Here is a 26,217-nt window from a genome sequence, read left to right as displayed (position 1 = left end):
ACAGTGTCAGACTTTATTTTTTTGGGCTCCAAAATCACTGCAGATGGTGATTGAAGCCATGAAATTAAAAGACCCCTACTCCTTGGAAGAAAAATTATGACCAACCTAGATAACATATTGAAAAGCAGACACATTACTTTGCCAACAAAGGTCCGTCTAGTCAAGGCTACGGTTTTTCCAGTGGTCATGTATGGATGTGAGAGTTGGACTGTGAAGAAAGCTGAGCGCAAAAGAATTGATGCTTTTGAACTGTGGTGTTGGAGAAGACTCTTGAGAGTCCCTTGGACTGCAAGGAGATCCAACCAGTCCATTCTGAAGGAGATCAGCCCTGGGATTTCTTTGGAAGGAATGATGCTAAAACTGAAACTCCAGTGCTTTGGCCACCTCATGCGAAGCGTTGACTCATTGAAAAACACTCTGATGCTGGGAGGGATTGGGGGCAGGAGAAGAAGGGGACAACAGAGGATGAGATGGCTGGATGGCATCAACGGACTCGATGGACGTGAGTCTGAGTGAACTCCGGGAGTTGGTGATGGACAGGGAGGCCTGGCATGCTGCGATTCATGGGGTTGCAAAGAGTTAGACACAACTGAGCTACTGAACTGAACTGAACTAAACTGAAGTCATGCGTTTATATATTTATTCTACACGTACTATGTTTGACTGATGGACATTGATGAATCAGAGTGCAAACTGGTAACAGGTAAAATATATTCACACAGAACAACAAGGCACATAGAAGTATTTGCCCACAGAGAATAGTCTGATTTAAATTCAACTGAAACAATATTTAATTAAATATTTATTTCATGCCAAAAATATGCTTTTTTTGTACAGTTCTTCTGTGTATATTTTCCACCTCTTTTTAATATCTTCTGCTTCTGTTCAGTTCAGTTCAGTCCATACAATTTCTGTCCTTTATTGAGCCCATCTTTGCATGAAATGTTCCCTTGGTGTCTCTAATTTTCTTGAAGAGATCTCTAGTCTTTCTCATTCTGTTGTTTTCCTCTATTTATTTGCAGTGATTGCTGAGGAAGGCTTTCTTATATCTCCTTGCTATTCTTTGGAACTCTGCATTCAAATGGATATATCTTTCTTTTCTCCTTTGCTTTTGGCTTCTCTTCTTTTCACAGCTATTTGTAAGGCCTCCTCAGACAGCCATTTAGCTTTTTTGCATTTGTTTTTCTTGGGGATGGTCTTGCTCCCTATCTCCTGTACAGTGTGGCAAGAATACCCAGAAGAACTGAACAAAAAAGATCTTCATGACCCAGATAATCACGATTGTGTGATCACTCACCTAGAACCAGACATCCTGGAATGCAAAGTCAAGTGGGCCTCAGGAAACATCACTAGGAACAAAGCTAGTGGAGGTGATGGAATTCCAGGTGGCTGAGTGGTAATATCACTTAACCTATCAAGGTAAACCAAGCCTATGCCCCAACCAGTAATGCTGAAGAAGCTGAAATTAAATGGTTCTATGAGACCTACAAGACCTTTTAGAACCAAAAAAGATGTCCTTTTCATTATAGGGGACTGGAATGCAACAGTAGGAAGTCAAGAAACACCTGAAGTAACAGGCAAATTTGACCTTGGAGTATGGAATGAAGCAGGGCAAGGCGAATAGAGTTTTTTTGTTTTGTTTTGTTTTGCTGATTGATTTTTCTTTTTAACTTTATTTCACTTTACAATACTGTATTGGTTTTGCCATACATCAACATGAATCCACCACGGATGTACATGAGTTCCCAATCCTGAACCCCCCCTCCCACCTCCCTCCCTATACTATCTCTCTGGGTCATCCCAGTGCACCAACCCCAAGCATCCTGTATCCTGCATCAAACCTAGACTGGCGATTCATTTCTTACATGATATTATACATGTTTCAATGCCATTCTCCCAAATCATCCCACCCTCTCCTTCTCCCACAGAGTCCAAAAGACTGTTCTATACATCTCTGTCTCTTTTGCTGTCTCGCATATAGGGTTATCATCACCATCTTTCTAAATTTCATATATATGTGCTAGTATACTGTATTGGTGTTTTTCTTTCAGGCTTACTTCACTCTGTATAATCGGCTCCAGTTTCATCCACCTCATTAGAACTGATTCAAATGTATTCTTTTTAACAGCTGAGTAATACTCCATTGTGTATATGTAACAAGAGAACGCACTGGTCATAGCAAATACTCTCTTCCAACAACACAAGAGAAGACTACACATTGACATCACCAGATGGTCAACACCAAAATCAGACTGATTATATTATTTGCAGCCAAAGATGGAGAAGCTCTATATAGTCAGTGAAAACAAGACCAGGAGCTGACTGTGGCTCAGATCATGAACTCCTTATGGCCAAATTCAGAGTTAAATTGAAGAAAATGGGGAAAACCACTAGACCATTCAGGTATGACCTAAATCAAATCCCTTATGATTATACAGTGGAAGTGAGAAATAGATTTAAGAGACTAGATCTGATAGACAGAGTGCCTGATGAACTATGGATGGAGGTTCATGACATTGTACAGGAGACAGGGATCAAGACCATCCCCATGGAAAAGAAATGAAAAAAAAGCAAAAAAGCTGTTTGAGGAGGCCTTACAAATAAGTGTGAAAAGAAGAGAAGTGAAAAGCAAAGGAGAAAAGGAAAGATATAAGCATCTGAATGCAGAGTTCCAAAGAATAGCAAGAAGAGATAAGAACGACTTCCTTTGCAATCAGTGCAAAGAAAAAGAGGAAAACAAAAGGATGGGAAAAACTAGAGATCTTTTTAAGAAAATTAGAGATACCAAGGGAACACTTCATGCAAAGATGAGCTCGATAAAGGGCAGAAATGCTATGGACTTAACAGAAGCAGAAGATATTAAGAAGAGGTGGCAAGAATACACAGAAGAACTGTACAAAAAACATCTTCATGACCCAGATAATCATGATGGTGTGATCACTCACCTAGAGCCAGACATCCTGGAATATGAAGTCAAATGGTCCTTAGAAAGCATCACTATGAACAAAGCTAGTGGAGGTGATGGATTCCAGTTGAGCTATTTCAAATCCTGAAAGATGATGCCGTGAAAGTGTTGCACTCAATATGCCAGCAAATTTGGAAAACTCAGCAGCGGCCACAGGACTGGAAAATGTCAGTTTTCATTCCAATCCCAAAGAAAGGTAAAGTCAAAGAACGCTCAGACTACCGCACAATTGCACTCATCTCACACGCTAGTAAAGTAATGTTCAAAATTCTCCAAGCCAGCCTTCAGCAATATGTGAATCATGAACTTCCAGTTCTTCAAGCTGGTTTTAGAAAAGGCAGAGGAACCAGAGCTCAAATTGCCAACATCCGCTCAATCATCGAACAAGCAAGAGAGTTCCAGAAAAACATCTATTTCTGTTTTATTGACTAAGCCAAAGCTTTTGACTGTGTGGATCACAGTAAACTGTGGACAATTCTGAAAGAGATGGGAATACCAGACCACCTGACCTGCCTCTTGAGAAATCTGTATGCAGGTCAGGAAGCAACAGTTAGAACTGGACATGGAACAACAGACTGGTTCCAAATAGAAAATGGAGTATGTTAAGGCTGTATATTGTCACCCCACTTATTTAACTTATATGCAGGGTACATCATGAGAAATACTGGGCTGGAAGAAGCATAAGCTGGAATCAAGATTGCTGGGAGAAATATCAATCACCGCAGACATGCAGATGACACCACCCTTATGGCAGAAAGGGAAGAGGAACTAAAATGTCTCTTGATGAAAGTGAAAGAGGAGAGTGAAAAGTTGGCTTAAAGCTCAGAAAGTTGGCTTAAAACTTTCAGAAAACTAAGATCATGGCATCTGGTCCCATCACTTCATGGGAAAGATGGGGAAACAGTGGAAACAGTGTCAGGCTTTATTTTTTGCTGCCCCAAAATCACTGCAGATGGTTACTGCAGCCAAGAAATTAAAAGACGCTTACTCCTTGGAAGGAGCATTATGACCAACCTAGATAGCATATTGAAAAGCATAGATATTACTTTGCCAACAAAGGTCTGTCTAGCCAAGGCTATGATTTTTCCAGTCGTCTTGTATGGATGTGAGAGTTGGACTGTAAAGAAAGCTGAGCACCAAAGAATTGATGCTTTTGAACTGTGGTATTGGAGAAGACTCTTTAGAGTTCCTTGGACTGCAAGGAGGTCCAACCAGTCCATCCTAAAGGAAATCAGTCCTGGGTGTTCATTGGAAGGACTGATGCTAAAGCTGAAACTCCAATTCTTTGGCCACCTTGTGTGTGAGCTGACTCATTGGCAGACTCTGATGCTGGGAAGGATTGAGGGCAGGAGGAGAAGGGGATGACAGAGAATGAGATGGTGGATGGCATCACCAACTCGATGGACATGAGAGTTAGTGAACTCTGGGAGCTGATGATGGACAGGGAGGCCTGACGTGCTGTGATTCTTGGGGTCACAAAGAGTTGGACATGACTGAGCAACTGAACTGGTGGTAAAGAATACACCTGCAATGCAAGAGACGCAAGTTCAATTCCTGGGTCAGGAAGATCCCCTGCAGAAGGAAATAGCAACGCGCTCCTGTATTCTTGCCTGGAGAATCCCAGGGACAGACAAGCCTGGTGGGCTACAGTCCATAGAGTCACGAAGAATGAAACACAACTGAGCAGCTAAACAACACAAAAGGGAAATAAAGAGTTCAGGATGAGTTTTGGGTTTCTAATTTGGTGACTAGGTAGATGCCAACATTATTATATGGAGAAAAGCAAGAAAAAATTTTTAATTCATTTTTTGGTAATATGAAAGCAACTAGAAAATAGAACAGTGTCTAAAAACAGACATTCTGGTTCAGTTTTTCATTAGGTCTGTGACTTTGTTGCTACTCAGTCACTCTAAGTCATGTCTGGCTCTTTGTGACCCCATGGACTGGAGCACACTAGGCTTCCTTGTCCTTCACTGTCTCCTGGAAGTTGCTCAGATTCATGTTTATTGAGTTGGTGATGCTATCTAATCATGTTATCCTCCACAACCTCTTCTCCTTTTGCCTTGAGTCTTTCCCGGCATCAGGATCTTTTCCACTGAGTCAACTTTTCACATCAAATGTCCAGAATACTGGAGCTTCAGCTTTAGTATCAGTCCTTCCAATGAATATTTAGAGTTTTTTTTCCTTTAGAATTGATTTGTTTGGTCTCCTTGCAGTCCAAAGGACTCTCAAGAGTCTTCTCCAGCACCACAATTCAAAAGCATCAATTCTTCAGTGCTTTGACGTACTCCTCTCCCAGGTTGGAACCAGTCTGTTGTTCCATGTCCAGTTCTAACTGCTGCTTCTTGACCTGTGTATTCAGGTTTCTCAGGAGGTAGTAAGATGGTCTGATACTGGCATCTCTTTAAGAATTTTGCACAATTTATTGTGATCCATACAGAAAAAGAGTATGTCAAGGCTGTATATTGTCACCCTGCTTATTTAACTTATATGCAGAGTACATCATGAGAAACGCTGGGCTGGAGGAAGCACAAGCTGGAATCAAGATTGCCAAGAGAAATATCAATAACTTCAGATATGCAGATGACACCACCCTTATGGCAGAAAGTGAAGAGGAACTAAAAAGCCTCTTGATGAACGTGAAAGAGAAGAGTGAAAAGGTTGGCTTAAAGCTCAACATTCAGAAAATGAAGATCATGGCATTTGGTCCCATCACTTCATGGGAAATAGATGGGGAAATAGTGGAAACATTGTCAGACCTAATTTTTTTGGGCTCCAAAATCACTGCAGATGGTGACTGTAGCCATGAAATTAAAAGACGCCTACTCCTTGGAAGGAAAGTTATGACCAACCTAGATAGCATATTCAAAAGCAGAAACATTACTTTGCCAACAAAGGTCCATCTAGTCAAGGCTATGGTTTTTTCAGCGGTCATGTATGGATGTGAGAGTTGGACTGTGAGGAAAGCTGAGCACCGAAGAATTGATGCCTTTGAACTGTGGTGCTGGGAAGACTCTTGAGAGTCCCTTGGACTGCAAGGAGATCCAACCAGTCCATTCTGAAGGAGATCAGTCCTGGGTATTCTTTGGAAGGACTGATTCTAAAGCTTTGGCCACCTCATGAAAAGAGTTGATTCATTGGAAAAGACCTTGATGCTGGGAGGGATTGGGGGCAGGAGGAGAAGGGGATAGCAGAGGATGAAATGGCTGGATGGCATCACCTCGATGGCCATGAGTTTGAGTGAACTCCAGGAGTTGGTAATGGACAAGGAGGCCTGGCATCCTGCGATTCATAGGGTCTCAAGGAGTCGGACATGTTTGAGCAACTGAACTGAACTGAACTAAATACAGTCAAAGGCTTTAGCATATTCAATGAAACACAGAGTGAAATGAAAGTCACTCAGTTGTGTCTGACTCTTTGTGAACCCATGGACTATACAGTCCAGGGAATTCTTCAGGCCAGAATACTGGAGTGGATACAATTTCCTTCTTCAGGGGATCGTCCCAACCCAGGGTCTCCCCTGACATTGCAGATCGATTCTTTACTAGCTGAACCACCAGGGAAGCCCTTTTATCTGAAATTTCCTTGCTTTGTCTATGATCCAACAGATGTTGGCAATTTGATTTCTAGTTCATTTGCCATTTCTAAACCCAGCTTGTACATCTGAAGTTCTCAAATCACATCCTGCTAAAGCCTAGCATGAATGATTTTGAGCATACCCTTGCTAGCATATGAAATTAGCACTACTGTATGGTAGTTTGAACATTCTTTGGCATTGCCCTTCTTTGGGATTCAAATGAAAACTGACCTTTTCCAGTCATGTGACCACTTGCTGACTTTTCCAAATTTGTTGACATATTGAATGTAGCACTTTAACATAATCATCTTTTAGGGATTTAAAAAGCTCGGCTAGAATTCCATCACCTACACTAGCTTTGTTTGTAGTGATGCTTCCTAAGGCCCACTTGACTTCACACTCCAAGATGTCTAGGTCTAGGTGAGTGATCACACGATCATGCTTATACTGAGGTCATAAAGACCTTTTTTGTATTGTTCTTCTGTGTATTCTTGCCACCTGTTCCTAATCTCTTCTTCTGTATGTCCTTATCATTCTGTCTTTTATTGTGCCCATATTTGCATGAAATGCTCCCTTGATATCTCTAATTGTCTTGAAAAGACCTCTAGTCTTTCCATTCTATTGTTTTCCTCTGTATCTTTGCATTGTTCCTTTGAGAAGGTCTTCTTATTTCTCCTTGCTATTCTCTGGAACTCGGCATTCACTTGGGTTTATCTTTCCTTTTCTCTCTTGCTTTTCACCTCTCTTCTTTTCTTAGCTATTCTTAAAGCCTTCTCAGACAACCACTTTTCCATCTTGCATTTGTTTTTCTCTTGAATGGTTTTGGTCACCTGTACAATGTTAACAAACCTCTGTTTGTAGGTCTTTCGGCACTGTATCTACCAAATCTAATCCCTTGAATCTATTCATATACATATAATCATAAAGGATTTAATTTAGGTCATATCTGAATGGTCTAGTGGTTTTCCCTACGTTCTTCAGTTTAAGTCTGAAATGGCAATAGGGAATTCATGATCTGAGCTACAGTCAGCTCCACATCTTGTTTCTGCTGACTGTGAGCGCTTCTCCATATTCTGCTGCAAAGGATAGAATCAGTCTGATTTCAGTATTGACCATCTGGTGATGTCAATATATAGAGTCATCTCTTACATTGTTGGAAGAGGGTGTTTGCTATGACCAGGTGTTCTCTTGATAAAACTGTTAGCTCTGTGACTTAGTCAAGGTCTCCAGAGATGCTGAACCACTGGGAGGGCTTCCTAAGTTGCAGAGCTGTTGAGAAGTACAGCTCAGATTGAAAGTCAAGCTGCCTAACTTCATAGGAGATTTAGTATGAGGAATTGACTCAAATAGTTTTGGAATCTGAAAAGTCTTATGATCTGCTGTTTGCAAGCTGAAGACCCAAGAAAGCCAGTGGTGTAATTCAATCTGAGTCCAGAGATCTGAGAACTAGGTGAGCCAATGGTGTAAATCCCAATCAGAAGACAGGAAAGAGCTATATCCCAGGTCAGACAGGCAGGAAGGGGATGAATCTACTTTTCTTCCTCTCTTAGTTGTATTCAAACCCCACTGATTTATTGGATAATACCCACAGATATTGGAAAGGGCAGTGTGCATGATGCCCACCAACACTGAAGAGAACAGTCTACTGAGTCCACCAATTCAAATGTTAATCTTATCCAGAAAACCCATAGGCCTTCAGAAATAATGTTTAATCTGGACACCTTATGGTTCAGTCAAGTTAACATAAAAAGCAAACCATCACACATTGTGTACCTCAAATCCATCATCTATAAAATGGCAGTAATAATTGTACCTACCTCAAAGGATCCCTGTGGGAATTTAGTGATTTAATATTCTTAGAGCACTTAGTTCAGTGTTTGGTCCATAATGAAAGCACTATGTACCTTTTAGTTTTCTGTGACACTCAAAAGTAAACCTGAGGCTAATAAATACAGATTTTTGAAGTCACCTGCATATGTATGGTGGTTAAAGCCATGGCAATATGGAAGGAACGGCTCAAGAAGAATGTCTGGCATGGGAGTACAAGCTGTCCACAGGTAATACCTGAATGCAAAGAATCGGTAGTGAAGAGGCTTAATTTGAAGAATTCAGATAAAAGAGCCATAAAGAAGAGACTAGAGTCTCATAGGCCGCCAAAGACAGGTGTTTCAAGAAGGAGGGTTTGAGCTTTAAATACTCAAGAGTATTACCCTTATTATATATTTTGAGTATTTGACAGAGTAATTAAACTGAAATACAGTCAATAAGGCTTTGGTTTCCAAAGACAAAAACTATTTATAAAAACAGGTCAAGGCTGTGGTTCTACCTCTCTCTCTTTCTCATGATCCTACCTTCTGTTGGCTTCATTATCAGGAAAGTAAAAAAGAAGCCAAGTCCGTGCTAAGAGTGCCATAAAGAAACAGCAACATCCAAAGAAAGGGCATTTTCTCTTTTTGAAATAAAAAACTCCTTGCCCAGAAGAGTTTCTTCCAGTATATTTACCTCCTGACTTGTTGGCCCGTGGGTAAACAAATCATTTGCAAAAAGAATCAGGCCCCCATAAGTTTAGATAAATGTGGCTTCTCCCCTCATGCAAAGGTGGTATTCATTTTCTCTGAATTAAATGGCTGTGATAACCCAACCAGGGTTATTTTAGGAAAGATGATGTAGAACGGATGAACATTCAATAGACAGGTCTTCTGGATCACTGCATCTTACACTTTCAGTTCAGTTCAGTTCAGTCGCTCAGTTGTGTCAGACTCTTTGCGACCCCATGAATCACAGCACGCCAGGCCTCCCTGTCCATCACCATCTCTTACACTTTAATATGCACAAGAAACACTGGGAGATCTTGATAAAGTGCAGTTAGAATTCATAAAGGCTGTAGGGGAACTTTGAATTGTTGGCAGCTCTAATAAACTCTTCAGTTCAGTTCAGTTCAGTTGCTAGTCATGTCCAACTCTGCGACCCCATGAATTGCAGCATGCCAGGCCTCCCTGTCCATCACCAACTCCTGGAGTTTACTCAAACTCATGTTCATCGAGTTGGTGATGCCATCCAGCCATCTCATTCTCTGTTATTCCCTTCTCCTCCTGCCCCCAATCCCTCCCAGTATCAGAGTCTTTTCCAATGAGTCAACTCTTCGCATGAGGTGGCCAAAGTACTGGAGTTTCAGCTGCAGCATCAGTCCTTCCAAAGAAATCCCAGGGTTGATCTCCTTTAGGATGGACTGGTTGTATCTCCTTGCAGTCCAAGGGACTCTCAAGAGTCTTCTCCAACACCACAGTTCAAAAGCATCAGTTCTTCAGTGCTCAGCCTTCTTCACAGTCCAACTCTCACATCCATATATGACCACTGAAAAACCATACCCTTGACTACATGGACCATTGTTGGCAAAGTAATGTCTCTGCTTTTTAATATGCAATCTAGGTTGGTCATAACTTTCCTTAGATGGTGCCAATAATGCTGCCCTGGGACAATGTGACTAGGAAATTTTAAGGGTGGTCATTATACACTTGGGCTTCCCTGGTGGCTCAGAGCATAAAGAATCCACCTACAATGCTGATTAGATCCCTGTGTTGGGAAGATCCCCTGGAGGAGGGGACAGCAACCCACTCCAGTGTTTTGCCTGAAGAATCCCCACGGACAGAGGAGCCTGGTGGGTTACAGTCCATGGGGTCATAAAGAGTCCGACACAACTGAGCAACTAAGCACAATTATATACTTACTCTGAATTTGCCCTTCATTGGTACTTGAAACACAAAGTAAATTAGTCATAGTCTCTGTCCTCAAGGGATCAAGACAAATGAAAATAGTCTAGTGGTGGTCTACAATAAAAATAAAAACACGTAATGATACCAAGACAATCCTGAAATTAGAAATATGATTACACATACAATTCTCAATATAAAATAGTTAATGTTTAACTCTTATGGATTACATGCCAATACCAATCACTTTGCAAAGGTCTTTTAACGCATTAACTCACTTATTCCTCTTACTCCTATTGTTAAAATATGTAATATGGAGGTTGGCACTATATTTTATTTCTACATATTCAGGTATGGAGGTATGGAAAGCATTTTTCTTTTTCTTTTTTTTTAGTTTATATTTTATGTCTTGTCTATTCATCAAACTGTTTGAATTTACTTATGAAATTATTTCTGATTTCCTTGGATATTTTATAGTAAGTATGGACCTCATTATAATAAAATAATAGATCTACATATTCACAGAGACTTCTTCAAGACTTCACAGTGTAAGAATAGGTTATTGTCTTAGTCTAGGTCCTCTGAGCATAGCAGTACATGCATGGGATCTTTTGAGGGAGGCCATCAGGCAGCTGCGGCCGGCGCACTAAGCGTAGGCGGCTGTGCACTAAGCGCGACAGAGAGGAGCCACCTCGCGTCCGAGGCCGGGGTGGCGCCCAAGGCCAGGGGCGGCAGTCGGGAGGAGCAACCCCACACCCGAGGCCAGGGGCGGCGGCGGGGAGGAGCAACCCCACGTCCAAGGAGTGGTGGCTGCGCAGGCACAGGAGGGCCTAGAGGAGCCATCCCACATTGAAGGTCAGGAAGGGCAGCGGTGAGGAGATACCCCTCATCCAAGGTAAGGAGCAGCGGCTGTGCTTTGCTGGAGCAGCTGTAAAGAGATACCCCACGCCCAAGGTAAGAGATACCCCACGCCCAAGGTAAGAGAAATCCAAGTAAGATGGTAGGTGTTGCAAGAGGGCATCAGAGGGCAGACACACTGAACTCATACTCACAGAAAACTAGTCAATCTAATCACACTAGTTCCACAGCCTGTCTTAACTCAATGAAACTAAGCCATGCCCATGGGGCAATCCAAGATGGGCGGGTCATGGTGGAGAGGTCTGACAGAATGTGGTCCAGTGGAGAGGGGAATGGCAAACCACTTTAGTATTCTTGCCTTGAGAACCCCATGAACAGTATGAAAAGGCAAAATGATAGGATACTGAAAGAGGAACTCCCCAGGGCAGTAGGTGCCCAATATGCTACTGGAGATCAGTGGAGAAATAACTCTAGAAAGAACGAAGGGATGGAGCCAAAGCAAAAACAATACCCAGCTGTGGATGTGACTGGTGATAGAAGCAAGGTCCGATGCTATAAAGAGCAATATTGCATAGGAACCTGGAATGTCAGGTCCATGAATCAAGGCAAATTGGAAGTGGTCAAACAAGAGATGGCAAGGGTGAACGTGGACATTCTAGGAATCAGCAAACTAAAATGGACTGGAAAGGGTGAATTTAACTCAGATGACCATCATATCTACTACTGCAGGCAGGAATCCCTCAGAAGAAAATGGAGTAGCAATCAAGGTCAACAAGAGTCCGAAATGCAGTACTTGGATGCAATCTCAAAAACGACAGAATGATCTCTGTTCATCTCCAAGGCAAACCATTTAATATTTTGCCTCTCCAGCAAAGCACAGCCGCTGCTCCTCACCTTGGAGGAGGGGTATCTCCTTACCCTTGCAGTTCCTGACCTTCAACATGGGATAGCTCCTCCAGGCCCTCCTGTGCCTGCGCAGCCACCGCTCTTCGGGTTGCTCCTCCCTGCCGCGGCCCTGGTCTCAGGTGTGGTGGCACCTCCCAGCTGCCGCCCCTGGCCTCGGGCTCGGGGTGGCTCCTCAGGGTCACTGCCCCTGGCCTCGGGCGCGAGGTGGCTTCTCCCGGCCGCCCCTGACCTCGGACGCGGGGTAGCTCCCCTCCCAGCCGCCGCCCTGACCTCGGATGCAGGGTAGCTCCTCTCAGCCATTCGTCACAGCCTGGCACTCTAGGCCGCTGCCCCCAACCTCGGACGTGAGGTAGCTCCTCTCGGTCGCGCTTAGTGCGCCGGCTCGCTGCTGCCACCTGCGCTTAGTGTGCCGGCTCGCCGCCGCCGCCTGCGCCAGCTCGTAGCCTTGGATGGCATCAGTGACTCAGTGGACATGTGTTTGAGCAAACTCTGTGAGTTGGTGATGGCCAGGAAGGCCTGGCGTTCTGCAGTCCATGCAGTTGCAAAGAGCTGGACACGACTGAGCAACTGAACTGAACTGAACTGAGGTCCTCTGAGAAGCAGCCTCCAAAACAGGATTAAATTAGAAAGAAATCCTAAAAGGCAAAAGCCTGTGAAATGAACTGGGGAGAAACCTGGGTGAGATTAGCCATGACCGTGATACAAGTCTAATTCCTAAAAAATAAAGCAGAAAAGAAGGTGACTGAGCATGGCAGCATCTCAGACTAGGATGTAGTCCGTTCTCAGAAAAGTTACGCAAGGCAGCTCTTGAGTCCATAAGGCAAAATCATTCCCTCAGAGGAGTCCTGTGTCTCCCAGGAACAAGCCTGTCTTGGTATCCCTCCCTTGCTCACTCTTGGCAAGGAACAGCCTGAGGGAAGCCCCTGGGCACAAGCAGCAATGTGAATTTCAAACCATTCTGGGTCACCTGACAAGTAAACTCCCTGTAGCTGAAGATCTGAGAAGAGAGTGGGACAGTTCTCATCGTCACCCTAGTTACATTGACTGTTCAGTGTCCTTTACAGAGTGAGTCCAGCTGAGTCAAACTCTTAAACTTTAAATTTGTTCCTTTAAAAATAAACATCAAATGGCCATTGATTTACAGGTGCTATCAACATCTGCTTCCTGTCATCTTGAACAGAGTTCCAATTTGTCTTGTTAAGTGCATAAACTAAACAATTAGAATTGAGATCCTAGGATGTGTGAGGCTTCTGGAGGTCTTGTAGAATTCTTACAGTGCTTTGGATAGCTAAGACTGGATGTGCAGAGGACACTTTGCAGCACATTCCAGGAAGTTCATGTGATGTGCACCCTTGTCGCTGCAACTACTTCCCTCTGAATTCTTTACTTAATGCAGCACGTTAAGAAAAATGCAAGAAAAACTAAATGATGAAAATCACACGTGGCAAACGCTCAAGGTGGTGTATGATGCACAAGCATAGATCACTTACTGGGGACAATATGAAAATCATAATATGCAATCATCTTTTATAGATGAAATCTTGAAATTTACACATACCACAAATACTTTTTATATTTCATTGTCAGTTTCTCTAACAATACCACTACTTTCCTCTTAAATTTTTATATTAAAAAGCCAATACAGGATCACCAAAAATTGTGTAGTCTTTTGAATTTCAGTTCCTATTGTGATTTCAATCGTGTGCTCATTTCGACAAAAGAGGGAGCAAAATGCTTGAAAGTTATGAAATGTCAATCTCTACATGGAAGAAGAGTGTAATTTAGTAATGTACCAAGACTTGGCTTTAAACTGTTGAAACTGTCAAGTTTTGAGAGAAAAAAAAAAAAGCATCTGGTGCCTTACATTCAGGAATGGGTGTGTTCTGCAGTCAAGACTTCTAGCCAATGACAAGTCAGAAGCAATTTTTCAAATAGTGATTAGTGATTAGTTCTGCAGTAGCAAATCAAAGAATAAATTTACTTGTGCATTAATATGAAACAAACTTCTAGTCTGTCATCATGCAAATTGTATTACAAAACACAAAACTAATCAGTTCCACAAAAAATGGGGTACATGATGATATAGTCAATTTCTTTCACAGCTGCATCAGTTCAGTTGCTCAGTCGTGCCCGACTCTTTGTGATCCCCTGAATCGCAGCACGCCAGGATTCCCTGTCCATCACCAACTCCCAGAGTTCACTCAGATTCACGTCCATCGAGTCAATGATGCCATCCAGCCATCTCATCCTCAGTCGTCCCCTTCTCCTCCTGCCCCCAATCCCTCCCAGCATCAGAGTCTTTTCCAGTGAGTCAACTCTTCGCACAAGGTGGCCAAAGTACTGGAGTTTCAGCTTTAGCATCATTCTTTCCAAAGAAATCCCAGGGCTGGTCTCCTTCAGAATGGACTGGTTGGATGTCCTTGCAGTCCAAGGGACTCTCAAGAGTCTACTCCAACACCACAGTTCAAAAGCATCAAGTCTTCGGTGCTCAGCCTTCTTCACAGTCCAACTCTCACATCCATACATGACTACTGGAAAAACCATAGCCTTGACTAGATGGACCTTAGTCGACAAAGTAATGTCTCTGCTTTTGAATATGCTATCTAGGTTGGTCATAACTGCATAGTATTTCTAAAAAGGTATAGTACAATGAATCCAGATAAATAAATAAAATTTCAATATTTTTCTTGAAATAAAGGCTCATAATTATGTAATAAAAGATATTTTTAACTGCTTGTAAAATATTTACATAGTACTTCCTGATGATTAATAGTTTTTAATAAAGAGCTTTCATACCATGGGCTTCCCTAGTGGCTCAGATGGTAAAGAATCTGCCCACACCACGTTCAGTCCCTGGGTCAGGAAGATCCCTTGGAGCAGGGAATGGCAACCCACTCTGGTATTCTTGCCTGCAGAATTCCATGGATAGAAGAGGCTACAGTGGTGGGCTACAGTCCACGGGGTCACAAAGAGTAGGACACAACTGACTGACTAACCTTTCCACTCTCATAGCATAGTTGAATAGAGCCAGTTAAAAAAGTTAATGGAAAAGATCCCAAGTCAATTTTTTTAAAATTTTTATTTTTACTTTATTTTACTTTACAATACTGTATTGGTTTTGCCATACACTGACATGAATCCACCAAGGGTGTACATGCGATCCCAAACATGAACCCCCCTCCCGCCTCCCTCCCCACAACATCCCTCTGGGTCATCCCCGTGCACCAGCCCCAAGCATGCTGTATCCTGCATTAGACATAGACTGGTGATTCGATTCTTACATGATAGTATATATGTTTCAATGCCATTCTCCCAAGTCAATTTTTTAAAAAACATCTTAGCTTAAAAATTGAATTTGGTTTGTTAAAATTTCCCAAGCGAAACACTTATAATCTTTGCAAAATAAAAATATAGTTTAGAATTTAAAACAAATTTATGCTTCCCAAACTGCATAGTATAGAAATATACTATTAATAACCACTCTATTACCCAAATTATTAACACAAATATAATATACCAAGACATTGGGGTATATCAAAAGATTGCTCTTAGGAACTTGAAAACCTCTCATAATTTTTATTAAAAGGAAAATAGGTATGCGATAGAATATAATACTTTAGAAAAGTGCTTATAAATATTAAAAGAAGCCTACACGGTAAATTTCTTTGTCGTAAATTAGAAGAGGCAGTCTCATATGCTTTTGAGTTTACCTTGGATGAGGAAATGGCAACCCACTCTGATATTCTTGCCTGGGAAATCCCATGGATAGAGGAACACGGCAGGCTACAGTCTGTGGGGTCACAAAATCATCACTGAGCGACTAACACTGTGGCTTTTAAATTCAGAGCAAGTTTTAGAAAGAAAAAAAATGAAAAGGAATGCTTAGGTTGAAAACTCTATGACAAAGGCGATTGAATTTTAAATTAGCTTATTTAGATACAAGTGGCAGAAGGGATTTTAATTTAAAAACCTAAACCAAGGACTAATTTGAACCTTTTTAAAAAGTCTTTTAAAAGTTGGTAAGCAGAGGTAGTGCTAGCACAGAAGTATGAATGAGTCTCATGCTTTCTCCTACCCTTCTAAGGAAAATATGAAACAGGTTTGCAGGGAAAAAAAAAATAGCACATGGCTCCCTTGAAGGCTTATTTTCATTCCAATTTTACTAGATCTTAGTTACAGTCTGCAAAATCTACTTCTGATGTTTTCTGCTAAGCACATCTGTTGTTGGTAGCTAGAAGACAAGCATGCTCATTTTTTAGAAGTCTATATAAATGGAAAAGAGTGACATTATGCAAAGGCTTTTATAAGTATCACTCAGAATAAAATCAGTGCTATTTAGTCCACATAAGCATATTCAAGAAGAGTTCTTCTCCAATCCTCAAAACAGATTTCTACAAATTACTTCACACAACAAGATGTGAATCCCTCTTATGGATTAAAAACAGAACACAGAAATTCATTTTCTAAAAATCAGATAGTTATACATTATAAGAAATATGTAAATTAGATCGACCAAAATAAATTCTATTCTCAAATTTCATTACTTGCGATTATGTCTAACAAAGAGAAAGCATGAAATATAATTCTCCTCCCTTTCTCCTCCTGCCTTCAATCTTTCCCAGCCTCAGGGTCTTTTCCAATGAGTCAGCTCTTTGCATCAGGTCACCAAAGTATTGGAGTTTCAGCATCAGTCCTTCTAATGAATATTCAGGATTGATTTCCTTTAGGATTGACTGGTTGACTCTCCTTGCAGTCCAAAGGACTCTCAAGTCTTCTCCAACACCGCAGTTCAAAAGATGTGTGTTACCATTCAACATACTGTATTTGTCAGTCCCAGAGCATTAGAGGAAGGCTAAGCAGGCTCGCGTACTCAACAGATGTCACTGTTCTAAGTCTCTTTAGAAAGTGCTGTTTAAATTTAGAACTAAAGAATGACAAATAGATAAATATATGAGAGGAATAAGGTATGTGGAGATAATTGTTCCAGGCAGAGGACACAGAAAATTTCAAAAAGCCCAGAAACAGGAAAGTGCACTTTCAGGTTTGAAGTAAGGAATAGCAATGTGGCTAAGCACTGACTTTCAAAATTCTTGACTCTGACACACAGCGAAGTTGATTAGTTTTATGTTACCACTTAATATACATCCAGACACAAACAGACACATACACATATATAACTTGAAAGAGCTTTATGAAACATTTTTACTTACTATATGTTGTAATACGCTTTGATCTTTGCTTCAGTTTCCTCCTTCTCCTCCTCCTCCTCTTCTCTCTCTCTCTGTCTCTCTATATAGATGAGAACCATAAGTTGATTTCACTTTTTCCTAATTGCTCACCTTGCAGTTTGTAAAACAGGGCAGAGGAGTATGGTAGAAACTGATTAGGATGATAATGGCAGCCAAGATAAGCAGGTCCCAGAGAAGGTGAGATGTGTAGGCCACTAAAAAGCACTTGTTTTATGAACTAAACTAAAGTGACTGATTTAGCAGATGAATATACACATTGGAATTTCAGATAAACAATTAATAGTTTTTATTATAAAATGTTTCATCACTACTTATACTACAGTAATATGATACCTAACATGTAACACATCCTATATTTTATCTGGCAACAGTGAAAGAAAGCCATTAAAAATTGTAATCTAGAGTAATAAATGGAGAGATAAATGGTCTGATTTCCTTTAATATTCCTCCAGTTGCCATGGAAAAAGAGGCAGAAAGACAACCCTAGAATTATGGATCCTAGAATATCAGTTTAATGTAATTTAATACAGAGAATTTCAGCAATATCCCAGATCTTGGAGCAAAAATTAAATTAATTGAACTGTTAGCCTATCATATGCTAACATACCAAATATCCTTTAAACTTTAATTTTATTTCTCAAAATAACATCATTTAAAATGCTGTGGCTTTTTAACAAGTATGTGAATTTTTTGCAATTCTTCTACTTGAAGAGTTTTTTAAAAAAATTTTTTCACCATGCTTCCAAGTCCCTGGGGCTAACAGTTTAGAGGTTTGTGTATGGTTTCAGTTCCAAATGGAGGAAAACGGACCAAGGCTAGTAATCCCCACTGGCCTCCATAACACAGCCTATGCTGTTGCCTTAGCACATAGTCCCTGAGTTTTGAGGAGAAACTTCAGAATGGAATTTTTTGTGTGGTAACATATTTTCACAGATAAATCATATAGTGGTATCCTGATTTAAGTGCCTTTCTTTAAATTTTCTTACAAAATATTCAGAAGCTTGTTTAGTGTAATGGCACCTCAGAGAATAGAAAGTCTAATATAGTTAGTCTGTCTGTACTTCATTAAGTTAAACAGTCACTTAAAAATATGTTTCACTTTTTAATTTTCGATAATTATTTCTTAAGATAGTTTCTCAAAATCTTACTCCTAGAGCAGTGATAGCCAGTATCTTTAATGACAGTAGTTTAATTTAAAAATGTCATGTTGTTTCAGTATCCCTTCAACTAGATTTTGGAAACCTAACTCACTCTAATTTAGAGAGACTTAGTTTCACTGCATAATTTTCCATGAAATCACTAGGATTCCTCAGCATCCCTTAAAAGGAACTGTCTAAAGCACTTTAAACCCTATGAAATAAGTTAAACTGAGAAAATTTATTGTTATTTAAAAGTTAAGCATAGCAGAAATAGCACAGGACAATCATGGGGGCCAACAAAGAAATAAGGGGAGGAAAGCTTATTCAGATATCAAAATGAACTCTAATGTCAGCCATTCTGAATAAGTTATGATCTGAAAATATCCTGTCTATTTGCATTAAACATAACAAAGGAGTCCCAAGTGACACACAGTAAATGACAGAATTCTCCTCCTATAGTTGTAATAGTCCATGGATTAGCCAATATTGTCTGCTTTTGAACTTGGCATTTTATAGGAATGCAATAAATTCATTATATATAGAAGTTCATTTGAGTCACAGGCTATTTCCATATGTCTATTATACTTTAATAGACATAGTTACAATAGGATTTTTCCACATTAAATTGAAGCCACCTTTCATTTCACTAAGCATTCAGAAGAATTTAGATTTCTTTAGAATTAGAGCAATTATAATCTACATACCTACCCTCTGCCAGCAATTTTCTATTTAAAGTGAATCCAATTATATCTTTTTCTTGCTCTAATATTAATAAAACCTCATGTTAATCAATAAGAAGAGTGTTTATCATTATTCATAACTGTAGGAAATTGCGATAACTTGTAGTGAAGGTTATTTTTCCAATTATTTAAACCAATTCCTGGTTTTAAGTTCAAAGGTCTCTAAAGAATCATGTCAAATTAGATAACCTAAACTATAAAATGCACAGATAACACTCATCAAGTATCAATAAGAATCCTCTGCAGTGTGATGTAATTTGGTTTGTTCCAATATAAACGGTCTTATTTTCATAATCTGAAGGCACCAGAATTGTTTTAAGTGTTGATATATTTAAAATTTGATTTGAGATCTTATTCTTTTTTAACTCAATCCATAATCAGATATGATTTTAGTTTTTGATTATAAAATAGCTCTTGTTACAATAATTAGACCAACAGTAATGGTAGAGTAATTCATAAAGGTAAAAAGGATGAAAAGATCTACTTTCAGTGGATCATGGATTAACTCAACTATTTACCCACTCATTTACTGGGTTTTAATCCCAGTAGTCATTATGGGAAAGAGTGTTATTGTTAACCTACATGAGAAACACTGGGCTGGATGAAGCACATGCTGGAATCAAGATTGCCCAGAGAAATATCAATAACCTCAGATATGCAGATGACACCACCCTTATAGCAGAAAGTAAAGAAGAACTAAAGAGCCGCCTGATGAAAGTGAAAGAGGAGAGTGAAAAAGTTGGCTTAAAGCTCAGCATTCAGAAAACGAAGATCATGGCATCCGGTCCCATCACTTTATAGCAAATAAATGGGGAAACAGTGGCTGACTTTATTTTGGGGGGCTGTAGAAACACTGCAGATGGTGACTGCAGCCATGAAATTAAAAGACGCTTGCTCCTTGGAAGGAAAGTTATGACCAACCTAGGGAGCATATTCAAAAGCAGAGACATTGCTTTGCCGACTAAGGTCCATCTAGGTCAGTTCAGTTCAGTTCAGTCGCTCTGTCAGGTCTGACTCTTTGTGACCCCATGAACCGCAGCACGCCAGGACTCCATATCCATCACCAACTCCTGGAGTCTACCCAAACCCATATCCATTGAGTCAGTGATGCCATCCAACCATCTTATCCTCTGTCATCCCCTTCTCCTCCTGCCCTTAATCTTTCCCAGCATCAGGGTCTTTTCAAATGAGTCAGCTCTTCGGATCAGGTGGCCAAAGTATTGGAGTTTCAGCTTCAACATCAGTCTTTCCAATGAACACCCAGGACTGATCTCCTTTAGGATGGACTGGTTAGATCTCCTTGCAGTCCAAGGGACTCTCAAGAGTCTTCTCCAACACCACACTTCAAAAGCATCAATTCTTCGGCACTCAGCTTTCTTTATAGTCCAACTTTCACATCCATACTTCACTACAGGAAAAGCCATAGCCTTGACTAGACGGACCTTAGTTGACAAAGTAATGTCTCTGCTTTTTAATATGCTGTCTAGGTTGGTCATAACTTTCCTTCCAAGGAGTAAACGTCTTTTAATTTCATGGCTGCAGTCACCATCTGCAGTGATTTTGGGGCAGCAAAAAATAAAGCCTGACACTGTTTCCACTGCTTCCCCATCTATTTCCCATGAAGTGATGGGACAGGATGCCATGATCTTCGTTTTCTGAATGTTGAGCTTTAAGCCAACTTTTTCACTCTCCTCTTTCACTTTCATCAAGAGGCTCTTTAGTTTTTCTTCACTTTCTGCTTAGTAACAAATATTTTAGGATAATTTTCAGAAAACTTAAATTGCAATTCTTATTTTGAAATAAGGAGATAAATTTTCTGAGTAAGTGACTTCACATTCCAATAATTAGTTCTATATCTGGAAAATGAGAAATCTCACATATTTCTAAACTATTTGCTGTTTTTTTTCCACTAACTTAAATTTTTCATATTAGTTTTAATGTACTGTTTACTATAATTGGTGGCCCAGCTTTTGTAGTTGTTCTTTGGTAGGCAATATATTTTTATTATTTTTATTTTTTGGCAGCTAGATTATTTCACAGATAATCTTTTTTATTAATATGTTTACTTTCTTTTAGTGTACTGTGTTTCACTTGGTATTAGTTCATTTTTTTTAAAAAAGAATTCTTTCAGAATAGCTTTTTTAAAAATAATAGGAATCAGAAATCTTGTAATCATTGTTATAGAGAACTAGGAAATGTAGACAGTTCATGAATTACTTTAACTGTAAAGATGGGAACACTGCCTCTGTCTAAAGTTTATTTCTGAACAGTATTTCTTTTCTTATATCACCTAAGAGGGATCAACATTAAATATTAAGCATATTAAAGTTAGTTTTAATATTGTACAACTTATTTTGCTCAAAGCCTTAAGATGGAATTTGAATTTTATTAATATGACCATATTTTTACTTTATAATACATTTGTTAATTTTTAGGAATAGCATGAGATTCCCTAGTAACAACAGACAAAATAGGTGAGCATAGTTTACTTTCCACAGCGTATGTGTTAACTTTTAAAAAGTACTATATGCAGGCTTAATAATGTGTGGACTATTTTGCTTCAGAACAAAATCCTTTCATACCTTTTCTAAGATACTACATTCTGAAGTTAACCTATCACAGCTATATCTTAAGAACACCGAAATGGAGTTTATGTAACTTAAAATATGGCTCAGCCTCATTTTAAAATAAAGACATCTTTAGAAAAAGAAGCAGCACGGAGGGGAGTCAGCACAGGTAATGCTGGGAAGTCTCCCTTCAAATGTAAAATTTAAAACAAATGCCAATAATATGTTAGGATAAGTCATATATGAAAAAGAAAAGTGATAGCAGAAAATTAAGAAATAAAGATATTTCATAAAGGTATGCTAGCCCATAGAAAAGAGGAGGAAGTATTGTCAGGTTATATATATGTATATGCTTTCCATATTGTAGGTTTGGGAGTAATAAAACATAAAATAGACATTAGTCCTTTTGAAAGAAATGATTCTTAAATGAAGCAAACTTTAACATACTCCTCAAGGACACAGAAGTAAATGTGGGTATGAAGATCTGTCATGCCATTCCATAGGAAACCAAAATCATACAGATATCAATTATTTTGAAAATTTATGAATTAAAAATTAATTCCTACAAAATACAAAAAGGTATTTTGATGGAAGTAGACATATAGATTCTGATACTCTTATGAGGAAAACATCAGCTCGAACAGCCAAGAGAAGTCTGAAAAGAAATAAGATAGGGCTAAATAAGATAGCATTACCAGTGGAGAAGGCAATGCCACTCCAGTAGTCTTGCCTGGAAAATCCCATGGATGGAGGAGCCTGGTAGGCTGCAGTCCATGGAGTCACTAAGAGTCGGATACAACTGAGCTACTTCACTTTCACTTTTCACTTTGATGAATTGGAGAAGGAAATGGCAACCCACTCCATGTGTTCTTGCCTGGAGAATCCCAGGGACAGGGGAGCCTGGTGGGCTGCTGTCTGTGGGGTCGCACAGAGTCGCATACGACTGAAGCGACTTCGCAGCAGCAGCAGCAGCATTACCAGATATTACACTATACCATAAAACATAAAAAATGAGTGGTAGTGGCATGTAAAAAGGCAGGAAATGAAACAAAAAAGCCAGAAATATCACCACACACATTTGGAAATTGACTATATGTTAAAAGCAGCCCTTCAATTTACTGAGTTAAAGATGGACTTCTTAATAAATGGTGTTGGGTATAGGTACAGTTTGTTTAAAAAAAAATTCAGGTTAGACTCTTTGCCTCACACCATACACCAGTATAAACTGCAAAAAGACTAAAGATCTAAATGCAAATCACTGAATTTTGTGGTAGGAGAAGCCTCTATAAAGCCAAATGTATCCAAGATAGAAAACAGTGTCATCAAGGTCAAAAGATAAGTGACAATTTAAAAGCCATTCAGTCAGTCACTCAGTTGTGTCCCACTCTTGGCGATCCCATGAGCTGCAGCATGCCAGGCTCCCCTGTCCATCACAAACTCTTGGAGCTTTCTCGGACTCATGTCCATTGAGTCAGTGAGGCCATCCAACCATCTCAGCTCTGTCATCACTTTCTCCTCCTTCAGTCTTTGCCAGCATCAGGGTCTTTTCCAATGAGTCAGTTCTTCACATCAGGTGGCCAAAGTATTGGAGTTTCAGCTTCAGCATCAGTATCTCCAATGAATATTTAGGACTGATTTCCTTTAGGATTGACTAGTTTGATCTCCTTGCTTTCCAAGGGACTCTCAAGAGTCTACTCCAACACCACAGTTCAAAAGCATCAATTCTTTGGTGCTCAGCTTTCTTTGTGGTCCAAGTCTCACATCCATACATGACTACTGGTAAAACCATAGCTTTGAGTATACAGACCTTTGTCAGGAAAGTAATATCTCTGCTTTTTAATATGCTGTCTAGGTTTGTCATAGCTTTTTTTCCATGGAGCAAGCATCTTTTCATTCCACGGCTGCAGTCACAATCTACAGTGGTTTTGGAGCCCCCCAAAATAAAGTCTGTCACCGTTTCCATTGTTTTCCAACCTATTTGCCATGAAGTGATGGGACTAGAAGCCATGATCTGCATTTTCTGAACACCGAGTTTTAAGCCAGTGTTTTCATTCTCCTCTTTCACTGTCATCAGGAGGCTCTTTATTTCTTACATTTCTGCCATAAGGGTGGTGTCATGTGCATATCTGAGGTTATTGATATTTCTCCCAGCAATCTTGATTTCAGCTTGTGCTTCATCCAGTCTGGCATTTCAGATGATGTAGTCTGCATATATGTTTAATAAGCAAGGTGACAATATACAGCCTTGATGTACTCCTGTCCCAGTTTTGGAATGGTTTAAAAACCACTAGTTGGACAGTAAATGAGAAGGTGGATATTTATGTAGCACCAAACTATTGCACATGTTACTTTCATGTTGTATAAGGAAGCATAAAAGAGTGCTATGCAACCTTAGTGATAATTCAGCATCCATAATGCTGGTTCAAGCATATATTTTGAGCCTCCTAGGCAGATAAAATATAAAGTGTACAACATCATCTTGAACATATTCTGGAAAGAGAAAAATCCAAACTTTCAGATCCACATTCACACTCATAGAATTATGAGTCAGTAGCCTTCAATTAAATAAATTTAATTTTAAAATAAATAAAGTTGCTTGAATTAAATATTAAAACAATAGAATATATAGGACATAGAGAAACAAGTTATAAGATACCTCAAGGAAGCAATCAGACAAATCAAAAATAGATTATTCATCAGGGAAACTGGCCTAGTCTCTTTAATGAATCTTTGAAAGAAACAAAATCAAACAGATGACAACAACAAAAAATCTGTTTTAGATTAAAGGAGAGAAGACTTCAGGGATGTGGCAGGTAAATGCAGTAAATGAGTCTGGATTGAATCATGGTTTAGCCAAACCAGCTACAAAAGATAGTAGAGGTATAATTGGAGAATTCCAAATCTACTGATAAGATGAATTCTGTACATAAATATGCAAAAAAAAACAATTAATGAAAATTAGCACATGGCAGTCTGATATTTTACGTGTGCATACATGCTAAGTTACTTCAGTAATGTCTGACTCTTTGTGACATAATGGACAATAGCCCGGCAGGCACCCTTGTCCATAAATTCTTCAGGCATGAATACTGGAGTGGGTAGTCAGTCATTTCTCCAAGGGATCTTCCTGACCCAGTGATCAAACCCCTGTCTCTATGTCTCCTGCATTGGCAGGCATTTCTTTACCACTAGCATCCCTGGGAAGCTGCAATATTTTATATACATGTAGTACATATGCATGAACAGTATGGAAAGGCAAAAAGATAGGAAGCTGAAAGATGAATTCCCCAGGTCAGTAGGTGCTCAAATGCTACTGGAGATCAATAGAGAACTAACTCCAGAAAGAATGAAGAGATAGAGCCAAAGCAAAAACAACACCCAGTTGTGGATGTGACTGGTGGTGGAAGTAAAGTTCGAGGCTGTAAAGAGCAGTACTACATAGGAACCTGGAATGTTAGGTCCATGAAACAGGGCAAATTGGAAATGATAAAACAGGAGATGGCAAGAGTGAACATCAACATTTTAGGAATCAGTGCACTAAAATGGACTGGAATGGGTGAATTTATCATCTTGGATGACCATTATATCTACTACTGTGGGCAAGAATCCCTTAGAAGACATGGAGTAGCCATCATAGTCAACAAAAGAGTCCAAAATACAGTACTTAGATGCAATCTCAAAAATGACAAATTGATCTCTGTTCATTTCCAGGACAAACCATTCAATATCACATTAATCCAAGTCTATGCCCCAACCAGTAATGCTGAAGAAGCTGAAGTTGAATGGTTCTATAAAGGTCTAGAAGACCTTCTAGAACTAACACCCCCAAAACATGTCCTTTTCATTATAGAGGACTGAAATGCAAAAGTAGGAAGTCAAGAAATACCTGGTAACAGGAAAATTTGGCCTTGGAGTACAGAATGAAGCAGGTCAATAGTTAACAGAGTTTTGCCAAGAGAATGCACTGGTCGTAACAAACACCCTCTTCCAACAACACAAGAGAAGACTCTACACATGGACATCACCAGATGGTCAATACTGAAGTCAGACTGATTATATTCTTTGCTTCCAAACATGGAGAAGTTTATTACAGTTAGCAAAAACAAGACCAGGAGCTGATTGTGGCTCAGATCATGAACTCCTTATTGCCAAATTCAGACTTAAATTGAAGAAAGTAGGGAAAACCACTAGACCATTCAGGTATGACCTAAATCAAATCCCTTATAACTGTACAGTGGATGGAGGTTCATGACATTGTAGAGGAAAAAGGGATTAAGACCAATGCAAAGAAAAAGAAATGCAAAAAGGCAAGTTGGCTGTCTGAGGAGGCCTTAGAAATAGCTATGAAAAGAAGAGAAATGAAAGGCAAGGGAGAAAAGGAAAGATATACCCATGCGAATGAAGAGTTCCAAAGAATAGCAAGGACTGATAAGAAAGCCTTCCTCAGTGATCAGTGCAAATAAATAGAGGAAAACAATAGAAAGGGAAAGACTAGAGATCTCTTCA

The sequence above is a fragment of the Ovis canadensis genome, chromosome 4 (genome assembly GCF_042477335.2).
Source record: "Ovis canadensis isolate MfBH-ARS-UI-01 breed Bighorn chromosome 4, ARS-UI_OviCan_v2, whole genome shotgun sequence".
In the NCBI taxonomy this organism is placed as follows: Eukaryota; Metazoa; Chordata; class Mammalia; order Artiodactyla; family Bovidae; genus Ovis; species Ovis canadensis.
This window is presented reverse-complemented; position numbering follows the sequence as displayed.